This window comes from Equus asinus, chromosome 16 (genome assembly GCF_041296235.1).
Source record: "Equus asinus isolate D_3611 breed Donkey chromosome 16, EquAss-T2T_v2, whole genome shotgun sequence".
In the NCBI taxonomy this organism is placed as follows: Eukaryota; Metazoa; Chordata; class Mammalia; order Perissodactyla; family Equidae; genus Equus; species Equus asinus.
Window position 1 is genome coordinate 21,372,923 of NC_091805.1, and position 12,633 is coordinate 21,385,555.

General features: G+C 40.4%; 1 protein-coding gene across 4 annotated transcripts in view; it reads right to left on the reverse strand.

Moving 5' to 3' along the window:
- The window catches only part of DDAH1 (dimethylarginine dimethylaminohydrolase 1), a 125,436-nt gene that overhangs the window by 95,397 nt on the left and 17,406 nt on the right, over positions 1-12,633 (reverse strand). The window contains exon 1 of one of the 4 annotated variants that reach the window (XM_070486750.1): positions 3,450-3,553. The exons of 2 other annotated variants lie outside the window; for them this stretch is intronic. The gene's annotated coding sequence lies outside the window, so the exon portion shown is untranslated. Of the gene's footprint in view, positions 1-3,294; positions 3,554-12,633 lie in introns of those variants that run through there. One more of the 4 variants, XM_070486749.1, reaches the window with a different exon arrangement.

A 12,633-nucleotide genomic window follows, 5' to 3' on the forward strand; every position in this document is an offset into this window, starting at 1 on the left:
ACTAAGAATTTGTTGCCAGCAGGCCTACCCTAAAAAAATGGCTAAAAGAAGCTCTCTAAATGGAAATGAAATAATAAAAGAAGGAATCTTGGAACATTAGGAAAGAAGAAAGAGCAAGAGACAATAAAAATATGAAGAAATTCAATACCATTCTCCTCTTGATTTTCTAAATAATGTTTGACATTTGAAGCAAAAATTATAATACTGTTTGAAGTGGTTCCAAATGTATGCAGAGGAAATATTTAAGACAACTATATAATAAATGAGGGAAGTAAAGGAAGGTAAAGTTTCCACACTTCACTCAAACGAAAAAAATGTCAAAACTAGCAGACTGTGGTAAGTTATGTACATGTAATCTAACACCTGGGGCAACCTTAAAGCAGCTATATAAAGAGATAGACTAAAAAACACTATAGATAAATAAAAATGGAATTCAAAAACTGTTCAAGTAATACACAGGGTGACAGGAAGAACAGAGAAATGAAAAACAGAGAGAACAGAAAACAAAAAATAAAATGGCTGACCACTCTAAAATATTGATAATTACATTAACTGCAAATGGTCTAAATATACCAATTAAAAGACAGAGATTGACAAAGTGGATTAAAAAATCTAACACAACTATATGTTGTGCATAAAAAAACCTCAATTCAAACACAATAATATAGGTAGGTTGAAAATAACATGATAGAAAAAGATACATCACGCAATCCTCAGTCAAAAGAAAACAGTAGTAGCTACATTAACATCAGATAAAGTAGACTTCAGAGCAAAGACAACTACCAGAGACAAGAGAGACATTACAATATGTTAGAATGGTCAATACATCCAGAAGACACAGCAATCTTAAATGATTGTGCTCCAAACCACAGAGCTGTAAAACATGTGAACCAAAAACTGATAGAACTGAAAAGGGAAATTCACAAACCAACAATTATGTTGGAGACTTCAACATCCTTCTCTCAGCAATTGATAGAACAACTGCGCACAAAGTCAGGAAGGATATCAAAGACCTCAACAACACCATCAGCCAACAGCATCTAATTGACATTTATGGAACACTCAACAACAGCAGAACACACATCGTTTTCAAGCGCCCACAGAACATGTACTAAGATATGTTTAACCTAGTATATCCTGGGCCATAAAACAAATCTCACCAGATTTTAAAGAACTGAAATTATACAGTGTATTCTCTCACCATGGTAGAATCAAATCTGAAATTAATAATAGAAAGATAGCAGGAAAGCTTCAAAAACTTGGAAACTAAACACACTTCTAAACAGTCAACGGGTCAAAGAGGAAGTCTCAGGGGAAATTGAGAAATAGACTGATTGAATGAAAATACAAAATATCAAAATTTGTGGGACAGCTAAAGCAGTGCTAAAAAGGAAAATTATAGTGCTGAAGGCTTCAATTGAAAAAAAGGAAATGCCGGGGCTGGCCTGGTGGCGCAGCGGTTAAGTTCACACGTTCCGTTTCTTGGCGGCCCGGGGTCTGCTGGTTCGGATCCTGGGTGCAGACATGGCACTGCTGGGCATGCCACACTGTGGTAGGCGTCCCACATATAAAGTAGAGGAAGATGGGCACGGATGTTAGCTCAGGGCCAGTCTTCCTCAGCGAAAAGAGGAGGATTGGCAGCAGTTAGTTCAGGGCTAATCTTCCTCAAAAAAAAAAAAAAAAAAAGAGAAAAAAGGAAATGTCTCAAATCAATAATTTAAGCTTTCACTTCAAGACAGACAATAAGAGGAGCAAAAGCCCCCTGAAAAGCAAACAAGCAGAAGGAAGAAAATAATAAAGAACAGAAATCAATGAAATTGAAAACAGCAAACAATAGAGAAAATCAATGTTAACAAAAAGCTACTTCTTTGAAAACATCAATAAAATTCACAAACCTCTAGAAAGACTGACAGAAAAAAAAGAGAGGAAACACAACTATATGTTGTCCATAAAAAAACCTCAATTCAAACATAATAATATAGGTAGGTTGAAATGTCAAGAATGAAATGTCAAGAATGAAAGGTGGGATATTACTGAGGACTCAGAAGACAAATAAGGAATAATAAGGGAGTACTACAAACAACACTACACTCATAAATTTGACAACTTAGAGGACATGGACCAACCCCTTGTGAAACACAAACTACTACAACTCACTTAAGATGAAACTGATCATTTGAATAGCTCTATAACTATTAAGAAAATTGAACTTATAATTTGAAAACTTCCAAAAAGAACTCTCCCAGCCCAGATGGCTTCCCTGGAGAGTTCTGCCAAATGTTCAAAGAAGATTTAATACCAATGTTACAGTCTCTTCCAGAAAACAGAAGAAGATGGAACATTTCCCAATTCATTTTATTAAGCTAGTATTATCCTAATACCAAAACCAGACAAAGACAGCACACGCACACACACACACACACAAACTACAGACCAATATCCCTCATAGATACAAAAATCCATATGAAATATTAGCAAATAGAATTCAGAAATATAGAAATAAATTATACATCATAAAGTTGGCTGGTTCAATATTTCAAGAATAAATCAACATAATCTGCCATATTACCAGGTTAAAGAAGAAAAATCATATGACCACGTCAATTGATGCAGAAAAGCATTTTAAAAAATTCAATACCACTCATGATAAAAACACTCAAAAACACAAGAATAGAGAACTTCCTCCACTTGATAAAGGTTACCTATGAAAAACCTTACAGATAACATTATACTTAATGGTGAAAGACTAAATACTTTCTTTCTTAGATTGGGAACAAAGCAAAGACATTTGCTGTCACCACTCTTATTCAACATAGCACTAAACAAGTTTTTGAAGGTTTCATTTGTATGGGATAAATGTATACAAACACACACACCTCTGAAAGTAATGAAACTATCTTAAAAAACAAATAAGTGCTCATCTCATCTCAGATGTCACCACCTCTGGTAAGTCTTCCTGGACCTAGCTATTTTAGATGAGATGCCCCATTCCACTCCATTCAGTGTTTCCCTCGATCACAGTTCTTATCATTGTTACACGTGTCTGTCTGTCTTTCTTCCCATCCCAAACCCCAGTAGACTATGGTGTAGTGCCTAACACACTGACCTCACACAGGACTTTTATCATAAGAGTTGGCTGGATGACAACTCAAGCTGAAGTCAAAAGGAAATTGTCCATCAGAACCTCAACTATCATGAATTTTGTAGGGCAAACTCATCTCATTGCCACCGACTTTAGAGTCAGCCGACGAGGCTATGAATAATGATTTTCACTGCTTCTATGTGAGTACCAACCTGGAAGTCTCTGCTCCCTCCTTTCTTTCTTCAGCAATCTTTGTGTGAGGCAGAAGTGCACTTCATGCTCCAGCTTCCTAATTTCTAAAGGCTCTTCTTGCCTAGTGTTGTTCCTTTTACTAGATTCGCTTTCCCAGTTTCTCACAATTTCTTACCTCACTGAACTCTGCACAAATCCCCCACAGGCTCGCTCACAAAACAGTTCAATTAACACAGGGAAGAAGAAGGCAGCTGGGTCCTTCCTTGTTGCTCCACAGTCCCAATCTAGGGCTGACGATCAGTTCTAATGCTTCCCATGAGTTCGACTGAATTATAAAAAGATATTCATTATGTGGCAACACAACGTCACTGAGCCCTGTGAGGCTTATCCGGCCCTCATGCAAACAAAAACTCAGCAAGCTTCTATTTGGATTCTCTTCTTACTACACATGTTACCTCATGGTGCATGAGAGAAAGGATTTATCTCACAGCAATATCACTGGAAAGAAAGTGCATCTTCTAGCAACTGGAGGTTTTCTGCAGGAAGACAATGTGGTAGGAGGGGTAAAAGGACGGAGAAGAATGGTTGTAGTAGAGGATTAGGTGAAAAGCAAGAGCCAGGGGCTCAGAAAACCCAGGTCAGAACGAGTTTTCACCATGTACCACTGTGCAAACTTGGACAAATTACTTAATCTCTTGAAGCCTTGTTTTTGCTGCTTTTAAAGTGTGGATATTAACACCTATCTGAGAGGATTAAATGAGATAAAACATCTCAAGTCCCTGGCACACAGTAAACACTCCCTAAACAGCCACTAGTGATGGTCATAGTCAACTGTGTCTAAACTCAGCCTTAGACCCGAGCATTGCAGTAACGTGCCGGGATCCCTGGTGCAGGTTATGGCATCCTCCTGGATAGCAAAGACTGGAGACAGCTGCTTATGGAAGATTAAGTAGCATAAGACCCACTGATCACATATGATGAAGTATTTCAGAATTAGGAGTTAAGGGCCATGTCTACACTCCCCAAATCAAGTGCAATATTTTAAAATTAGAAAATGTACTTGGCTCGTGCCTTCATAGACCACTATGCAATTTATAAGATGATTAAAAACAAGGTATAGAGTCATTGGCCCTCACACCATAAATCCTGCAGACTATTTCAGCTTCAAGAACACAATGAAATATGATTGGGAAATAAGGCAGAGGACATTTCAGACAATACAGACAAAACTACAATAATTTCTTTCAGTAGCACAAAAAACAGTATTCCCTATTATTTATAAAAGCTCTAAGAAGGTTTATTATTTAAATTTTATTTTCTAACAATGCATTTTTACAAACTTGAGAAAAATATGCAGCATGATTTATCAAAATACCAAAGTGCTGTATTTTATTTTCCCGCACATTGAAATCATCAGGAGGGCCAAAGAAGAAAAAATCTTGCTCGTCCCTGAAACCACTATATTCTTCCTAGGAAGGTGAACCCACCTCTTTCACATGCCATCGAACAAGTGTTTGCCATACTAGAGCTAATATCTTCTATTAATACCATTCATGGTGTACTAAAGTGGACAACGAAGGTTTTGGCAGAAACATCCTTGGAAAGCCTGGCATATCATTAATACAAACGACGAGCAAGCAATAAAATATGCTTGGTAAAAATGTGGGCTATGGCAATATTGGCACACTGTGAGCCTTGGTCAGAGCTGGTTCAGGCACCAGGTGGTGCTGATGCTGCAGGAACTCCACTGACTGAATTGGTAATGGTGCCCAGCATCTCTCTGGGCTTCACTGTCCTGGGTGAATTAATCAGTTAGATAAGTATTATGGTGGAGGTTAGCAGGATGTGGAGTGGGATAGCTGGAAACTTCTGAACTTGGGAGAGCAGAGAAGCTCTATGGCCACACAGGGCCATTACTGGTGGGAAGAGAGGCCCTGAAAGGAGGTGAGGGCCACAACTGTGGAGTGATGGATGTGGCTGACAACTCACACTTCTTTCACCTTTCTGCCCAGGGCCAGCCCTATCACCTAAAGTTGAGACAGGAGAGGAGCTACTCAAGCAAGATTCATGTTACTGTGGTTCACAAATTCTTTGACATTCTTCCAGCAAAAGGTAAAAACTAATTCCCCTTCCCTTGAATGTGGGCCAGTCTTAGTGGCTCACTTCTAAGGAAAAGAACTGATGGTGCATGATTCCCAAGACTGGGTTGAAAAGGCAATACAACTTCCACCTGGCTCATGCGCGCTCTCTCTCTCTCTCTCTGACTGTCTCTCTTGGGTGCCCTGAGCTGACGTGGAGGAAGCCTGGTAACTCTGATGCCACCATGCTGGAGAGACCACACGGCAAATGCACAGAGAGATGGAGAGAGGGGCCTGTGAAGCCTCAGCTGTGCCAGCCTCCTGCTGTATCTTATAAGGATAACAAGACAATTCCTTGGTAATGAATAAAGTTTGATGATTAATTCTCCTATTGTAAGACATCAATAATTTTTAAAAGAATGATAGAAAAGCAAAGTTTAATTCATAATACTAATAAGAGCATGGCATTTTAAATGCATGTGTTCCAAAACAGTTCAGAGAGAAGCCTTTGATACGATGTCTCATAGCTCTACATACAGGAGTTTATACTTTTCTGAAAGAAAAACACACTTTTAATTGAAGACCTGGATGATTATCCAGGTGAAAACAAAATGAAAGCTATCACAGGCTTTAAAATCCTTTAGTTCCACATAAATTTTGCATAGCTTATTAAGATTTTATCTTTCCATTATTTTCCACAGTAATGAATACTGAGTAGCTGATGTTTATTAGCATTAAGTAACCTAGAAAGAAACACAAAATATTGTGTTATTATTGTGGCATTTTTCATTTTTATTATACCTTTTCCCAATCAAGAGCATGGTTTTCTTTAAGGCAAAGTCTGATTTTTCTCTTTTTTTTGATCCCTGAGTCAGATCTTCAATCTTCTTTACAGATCCAAACAACTCCATGCTCTTTTGCTATTAACCTCTCTCCTCTCCAACTTTCCAATAGCCCTCTGAAACCAATGTGCAATATGCAAATTGCATTGTGAGCTTATAGGGGTCTAACCAGAGGTGAGCAGCCGGGAAGGAGCACTATATGGTGCCATGAATTGTCTCCTGAAACTTGGAAGTTTATTTCTCATCACTGGCCCTACGCAGTAATACTCTCAATAATTCTCATCTTTGAAGGGGCTGGAGAATGCTATGTAAAACTACACAAGCTTCAACATTTCATAGGTCAGAAATACCCAGGGGCTTTGGTTTTTAATGTAACTTCCTTAGATAAAAACCAGTTTCCTTTTTCCAATCCGGGAAATGGATGTCTGTAATACAACATAAATTACACAGTTTCTGATTTTACTGTCTAGACACCATCAACCCCCTTAACACTACCTTCTCTGTCAAAAGTCTGGGCAGGGCCCAAGAAAAACTGATGTCCAACTAAGCTCGGAAATATATTCCTTCCAACTAAAGCTGGCAGGACTCTGGTGAGCACATTTGAAGCCAACAAAAAGCAGGATTGGAAAATTAAGAATGGTTAAAAAAAAGAGAAAGAGGACAAGTACAAAACCCTTTCACAAATTAACAAGGCTCAATGGCATCAAGCACTTGAAAGGTTTCCATCTCCGCCTCAACTTCCAAATAAAGTAGTTTATCGGCCTTGCAGATAAATGCAGACATTTTTATAGCCTCGCCATTCTCAGTGGAGGCTCCAGTGTCTGACAGACACAGATAATAAGAGAATTAAAGTGCCTGCTCAAGAGGAGTGCGACACTCACCTGGATTTTTATAGCTCCTCTTCTCTGAGGTCAAAGTCAACCTCACAGCACACAGGTGAAGATTAGAGTATGGAAAAAGGAGACAAATCAGTGGTTTATTCAGGGATAGAGGGTTACAGAAGCCAGAACCATATGAGGACTGATGATTCCCAACCCTTCTCAGATCACCCAACTGCCTTCCTCCGAGCCAGCTGAGGAAATGTTACATTATCCTAGTAATAGCAGTAGTGATAACAGTAATGGCAGGTACCATTCACTGAGTGACTACTATATACCAGACATTATACTAGATGTTTCATATTTATTATTTTCACAAGGGCATAGCTTTCAACTCTATGACATGTTTGCTACAGAGCTGGATTCGGCAGAAGTCTGTCTTGGATTGCATACAAGGAAGATTATTTTCTGAATTTCCAAAAGGATGATTTTCATGATATCTTGCTTATATATAGCAACATTAGCAGTTATGCTATATATAGCAACATAGCAGTGTTTAACATTACAAAGTCTTTTCACATTTTATTTTTCATTTCATCTTCACAAAAGCCTTGAACAGCAGGAACCATTATCCCTATTTTACATACGAGAAACCATAATCCCTATTTTACATATGAGAAACCGAAGCCCAGGGAGACCACAACCAAAGTCACTCATTCATAAAGAACAAGGCAAGGGCTTGGACACATGTGTCCTGACTCCAACTCCTGTGCTGTTCCCACTACACCAAAGCTGCCACCTACGAGAAAGGGCCCCGAGAATATTGTGAAAGCTAAACCGTATTCAACGTAGTCTACTCAATTCAACTAACATCCACTGACACCTACAGCCTGTCACTCATTGTACTCAGTGCTGGAGGCTCAAAAGTGAAAAAGTTACAGATGCAGGAAAGGAGTTATGGATTAGCTAGGGAGACCATCGTGCAAATAAGTAACTACAATACTGAGTGATTTGTGCTGGACAAAGAACAGGGGACACAATAACTCTTGGAACACCTCAAGGAGGAGGACGACTGAGCGAGGTTTAGTAGGATGAATTCAGGAGTTCAGGAGCAGACTCCTTCAACTGTCAAGAAAGTAAAAGATTAGTGATTTGTGCAACATAAGCACACTATGCCCAAGAGTAAATATCTACAAACTTCACACATGTGGTCTTTGCAGGCCACACCACAGGACATCAAATTAGGAGGGATGGTTAATGTTAGAGGCAAGTGAAGATCCACAAAAGAATAAAGAGATCCTTCTCTCCTTCCTAAAGGGTAAATGCTCAATGAAAATATCACGTTACATTTTAAAGTCAGACGAATTTATCCCAATAGTTGAATGTCATCTGCAACTCTGACCATTTGGTAGAACGGCAAAGCAAAATATTACAGCCCCATAAAGATGTCTGGAATGTCCAGATGCTGGTTTTCTGGTGCATCTCTAATTGGGGCTGATTAGAGGTTGAGACAGTCATGCTGAGCTGTACTGCCCCAGAGATTGCTCATGAACTTGTCTGCTGGTGTGGTTTCAGGAAAAGAGAGAGTTGAAAGCCAGCCTGGCTCAGCTGTTCTCCATTTCAAGTCTACCTTTTGTCTTACCTTTTGGCAATATCACTTCAAAGACATCAAAGTGGAATTCCTACCTTCTGAGGCCAAATATCCAAAATCCTCTCCTTCATGTTCTTTTATCCTTGTTTTAACCCTGCCTCCCTCCCTCTTTTTCCTCCCACAAACCTCCAATCACCACCTCCAATCACGATTTATGGCTTAGCATCAGAGAGACGCGTCAAGTTTCTGGGTAGAAACTGAAGATCTCAAATCCCCCATTCTTCTCCTTTTCTCTTCCCACTTGCCTTTTTTCTTCTCAGTCTCCACTCTCCTTGCAACTTATTATATTATGTCTTAATTTTCACCTGGGGACAGGAGAGATGTGTTCTCACTGATGGAATATAGGGCAGGCCACCTTTCAACAGGCGAGAAAAGAAGGTCATTATTATTTAATTTCAAAACTTGAAGGGAAAAAAAAGACCAGACTGTGGTTTCCTCACCCAGAGCATTTTTTCTTTCACAACAGTTCAGTGTTCAGATTCATTTACTAGCAGGAGGAAACTTGCTATACAGGTGAGGCCAACCATTATATGAGGAATCTGCCCTGTCCAGACTCTGCTCCTCCAAGCAAACTATTCAGGCCTCTGACTCTGAGGCACAGCTGAATGAACCAATATTGGGCACCTGACACAAATCCAGTCTATTCAACGGCTGGCAAACTACTTATGACTTGGTTGCGTGGCTTAAAAAATTAGTATGGGCTCATGAGACTCCCCATTTGGGAATCTGAAATTGAGAAATCGGAAGTCTGAGTCAGATTAATATGACTCTGGACCACAAGGAGGCCAAAGTGATGAGGAAACAGAACAGAATGGAGCAGATCCACGGAGAGAAGAGAGCGCATGAAGGAAAAGAGAGACTCCATGTTGCTAAGGATTTTGTCATCTCAATTTGAGTATATGCTTCCAATCTTCCTCCTTTGTCTTGCAGTAGACGTGGATAGGTCTCTGTTGTTTGCAACAACCCTAAAACAATCTGACTAGAATGCAAAATCATTGACCCAGTAATAAGATTGCTAGTTTTATCCTGGAGGGAGATCCAATAACTCCCTTTCTGGTTCCAAAGCGTGCCCAAGATTCAAACTGAGTTACCAGGAATTGTAAGTTTAGTCTGTCTGAATTATGCAAAATGTTAACCAAAAGGTATACTGGCCTTTGCTCTCTGAATTTCCTCATCAATAGGCTAATCTTCAATGGAGACACTGAAAAGATTTCTCCTCTGCAAAACCACCCTCTTCCTTCACATTCAATCATTGAAATAAGCCAGCTGTGCCCCTGCAGTCATCACTTATTCTCATTAACCCGAGCCATACACGGAGACCTTGAACAGTGCTGTGTTCAGCGGTAAATATAAACGAATTATGATCAGTAGCCGGAATCTTCATCATCCTTTCTTGTAAGAACATCAAGATCTATTAGTTTGAAGTTGTTATCCTGGATCACCAATCAGAATTCATGTTTTTGTCACTGCTGATCCTGTTTTTAATTCTCTCAATCACCTCTGTTCTAAAAGATAAAGAATGACAGGAATTACTAAGGTTCTGAGAATTCGGTTTATTTTAGAGTTCTATGAAGAATTCATTTCCTTCTCACACCAACCGCCTTTGTTTATAAGTGAATGTCTCTCTATTGCTCTCCTTCAGTGCAAATATTCACATGAAAAACATCTACACAAATGAGTGGTGTCATAAACTGAAGAAATGTGCTGTGCATCGACAGCGGCTCTCAGTTCCCACTATGGCCCAGGACACTCCACTGACTCAAACGACCTTTCTGCTAAAGGATTTGCATCACTTCCTTTGTTCTCGTTTTGCACTATATGGAATTACAATAATGTGAACAATTTTTCTTCTACAAAAAACAACACAAAACACAGGAAATCCATAGAAACAGTTTTGACAACTGAGATAATCACATTTTAATCTGCCTAATTATACACAGTAAGATTACTTTTCTACCAGCAAATGCCAATTTACTAAATTGTTCAAAAGTCAGTTTCATGAGAATTCCAAGAACAAATTTATTTATTAAACTGAACCAGAAAAGTAGCATTTAATTGATAGCTAATTACAACAGAGTTGGGGAGGGAGAAGGAAAATTATGCCTTAGTCAAGTCACCTTACCCCAAACTTCCTAACAGGGTGAACCTAATAAACACTTTAAAACATGTGGGCATGTGTTGAATCTGAGGTCCAATCAGCAGAATGGTCCACTAGGGTAAAGCCTGTGACCAGGGACAGTTCTGACTGTGGGCAGAAGGAAGAAGAGTCAGAGTGGCAGTGGCATCAGAGGCCCCAGCAAAAGGGGCCAGGCTGATGGGTTCACCTCAGCATAAGGCAGGCTGGTGTCTGGCCTGATACATTCACCAGGCAGATATACGGGAGGGCTTGGCAGTAAGCTTCAGTGATTCTCTCACACGAGGACTAGGCATCAGGCTTGAGGTCTTTCTTGGGTGTTTCAGGCAGGAAATCAGCAAAGGCGGTCAAGATAAAAACCCAGTTAATGGAATCAGACCACAACTTCAGCATATGAAACGAGCAAGGGTCATGTCAGAGCAAGGGCAACAGCAGAAATAATGAGGCTAACCCACCAACCTATTGACCAAGGGGGTCCTTTAATTTCCTCTGCTAATAGCCAGACTGCTCCCAGAGCTTGGAATAAGACCAAGACAGCTGGAGAGAACGATAGATTTAAAGTGCTGATGCACAATAAATATATGATAAATGATATTACTATTTATACTGCTTATTGTGGGTAAACGGGGAGAAGATGAGTCACACTGGAGGGGGTTCATGAACCTGAAAAACAGACCCAGACACATGGAGACACATGTTTGGTGGGTGGAAGTCCAAGCATGTGGGGCAGAATCTCTGGAAAGCATGGTGGCAGGAACAAGCGGGAGGTGACGTTGAGAGGCGTGAGAAGGTGTGGTGGTGGCAGAGAGACAGGTAGACCACAGGCTCTAGAAGTCAAAGCTGGCCAGAGGCAGCTCCCCATGGGGCTGGAGTACAGGGCAGGACTCTAGTCCTCTACAGATGGGACAAGGAATATTCATAAGAACAAAATCAGAGTTGTACAAACAGGAGCAACAGTATCAGTAATGCATTAATTTCTCTTCACTATGGTAACACTGGTCCCAAGATCAAAGTGAAGAGAGAGGAAGGGTAGGGAGCCAAGGGCTTCCCTAAGCCATCATACAAGTTAAGCATTTTAGTTGTGGGGATAAGGGATGCTGGGACCCCAAACCAGGCATGTTATCCTAGCCTCCCTCCTCTAAAACACAGGGAGAACCATGTCTGGGGGTCCTTTACCTGCATCCCCACTCCCTCAACCAAAATGCAGGTGCACAGGAATTGGACAAGTTGCAGATTACTTGTGTTAACGCTTGTAATATTTTCTTGTATTATTGACCTGGGGTCTATGCTACTAACTGAGGCACACACAGAGTTAAGGTAACATCTATTTCCAGAAGAGTGACAGAATAATCCAGAATAATTGGTGGCCCTATCATTCATGTATTTTTCACGTAATTTCCCCTTTTATTCAGCTATGGGGAGACTGAGCAAGAATTAGTGTGGGTGGATGGATGGGATTAACCTTTGTTTTGTACTGCGAAGACCCTTGGGAATTCCTTCCTTGAGTTGATGTCATTCCCAGGATTCCTGTTCAGACTCTTACACAGCATACCCTCCTGTGTGTACAAGTTTAGGTTAAGGTTCTCCATAAGTTGCTTAATTATTTGGCAAGGAACCCTGTCAACAAATATCAAGCCCAGACTAAATGCATGGCTGGAGACACTGGCCAGCCCCTCTGTGATTCCCCAGGGTGGGGAAGGTTTCTGGGCTAGCCTCATGGATGAGGGGTAGAGGGACAGGTAGTTGCTGAGCTGAAACCCTGTCCTCAGAAAGAGAAGCCTTTGTCTCCCATCCTTCTTGGTGTCCTCACTAAGGGATGGGACAGCTGTCTCTTCG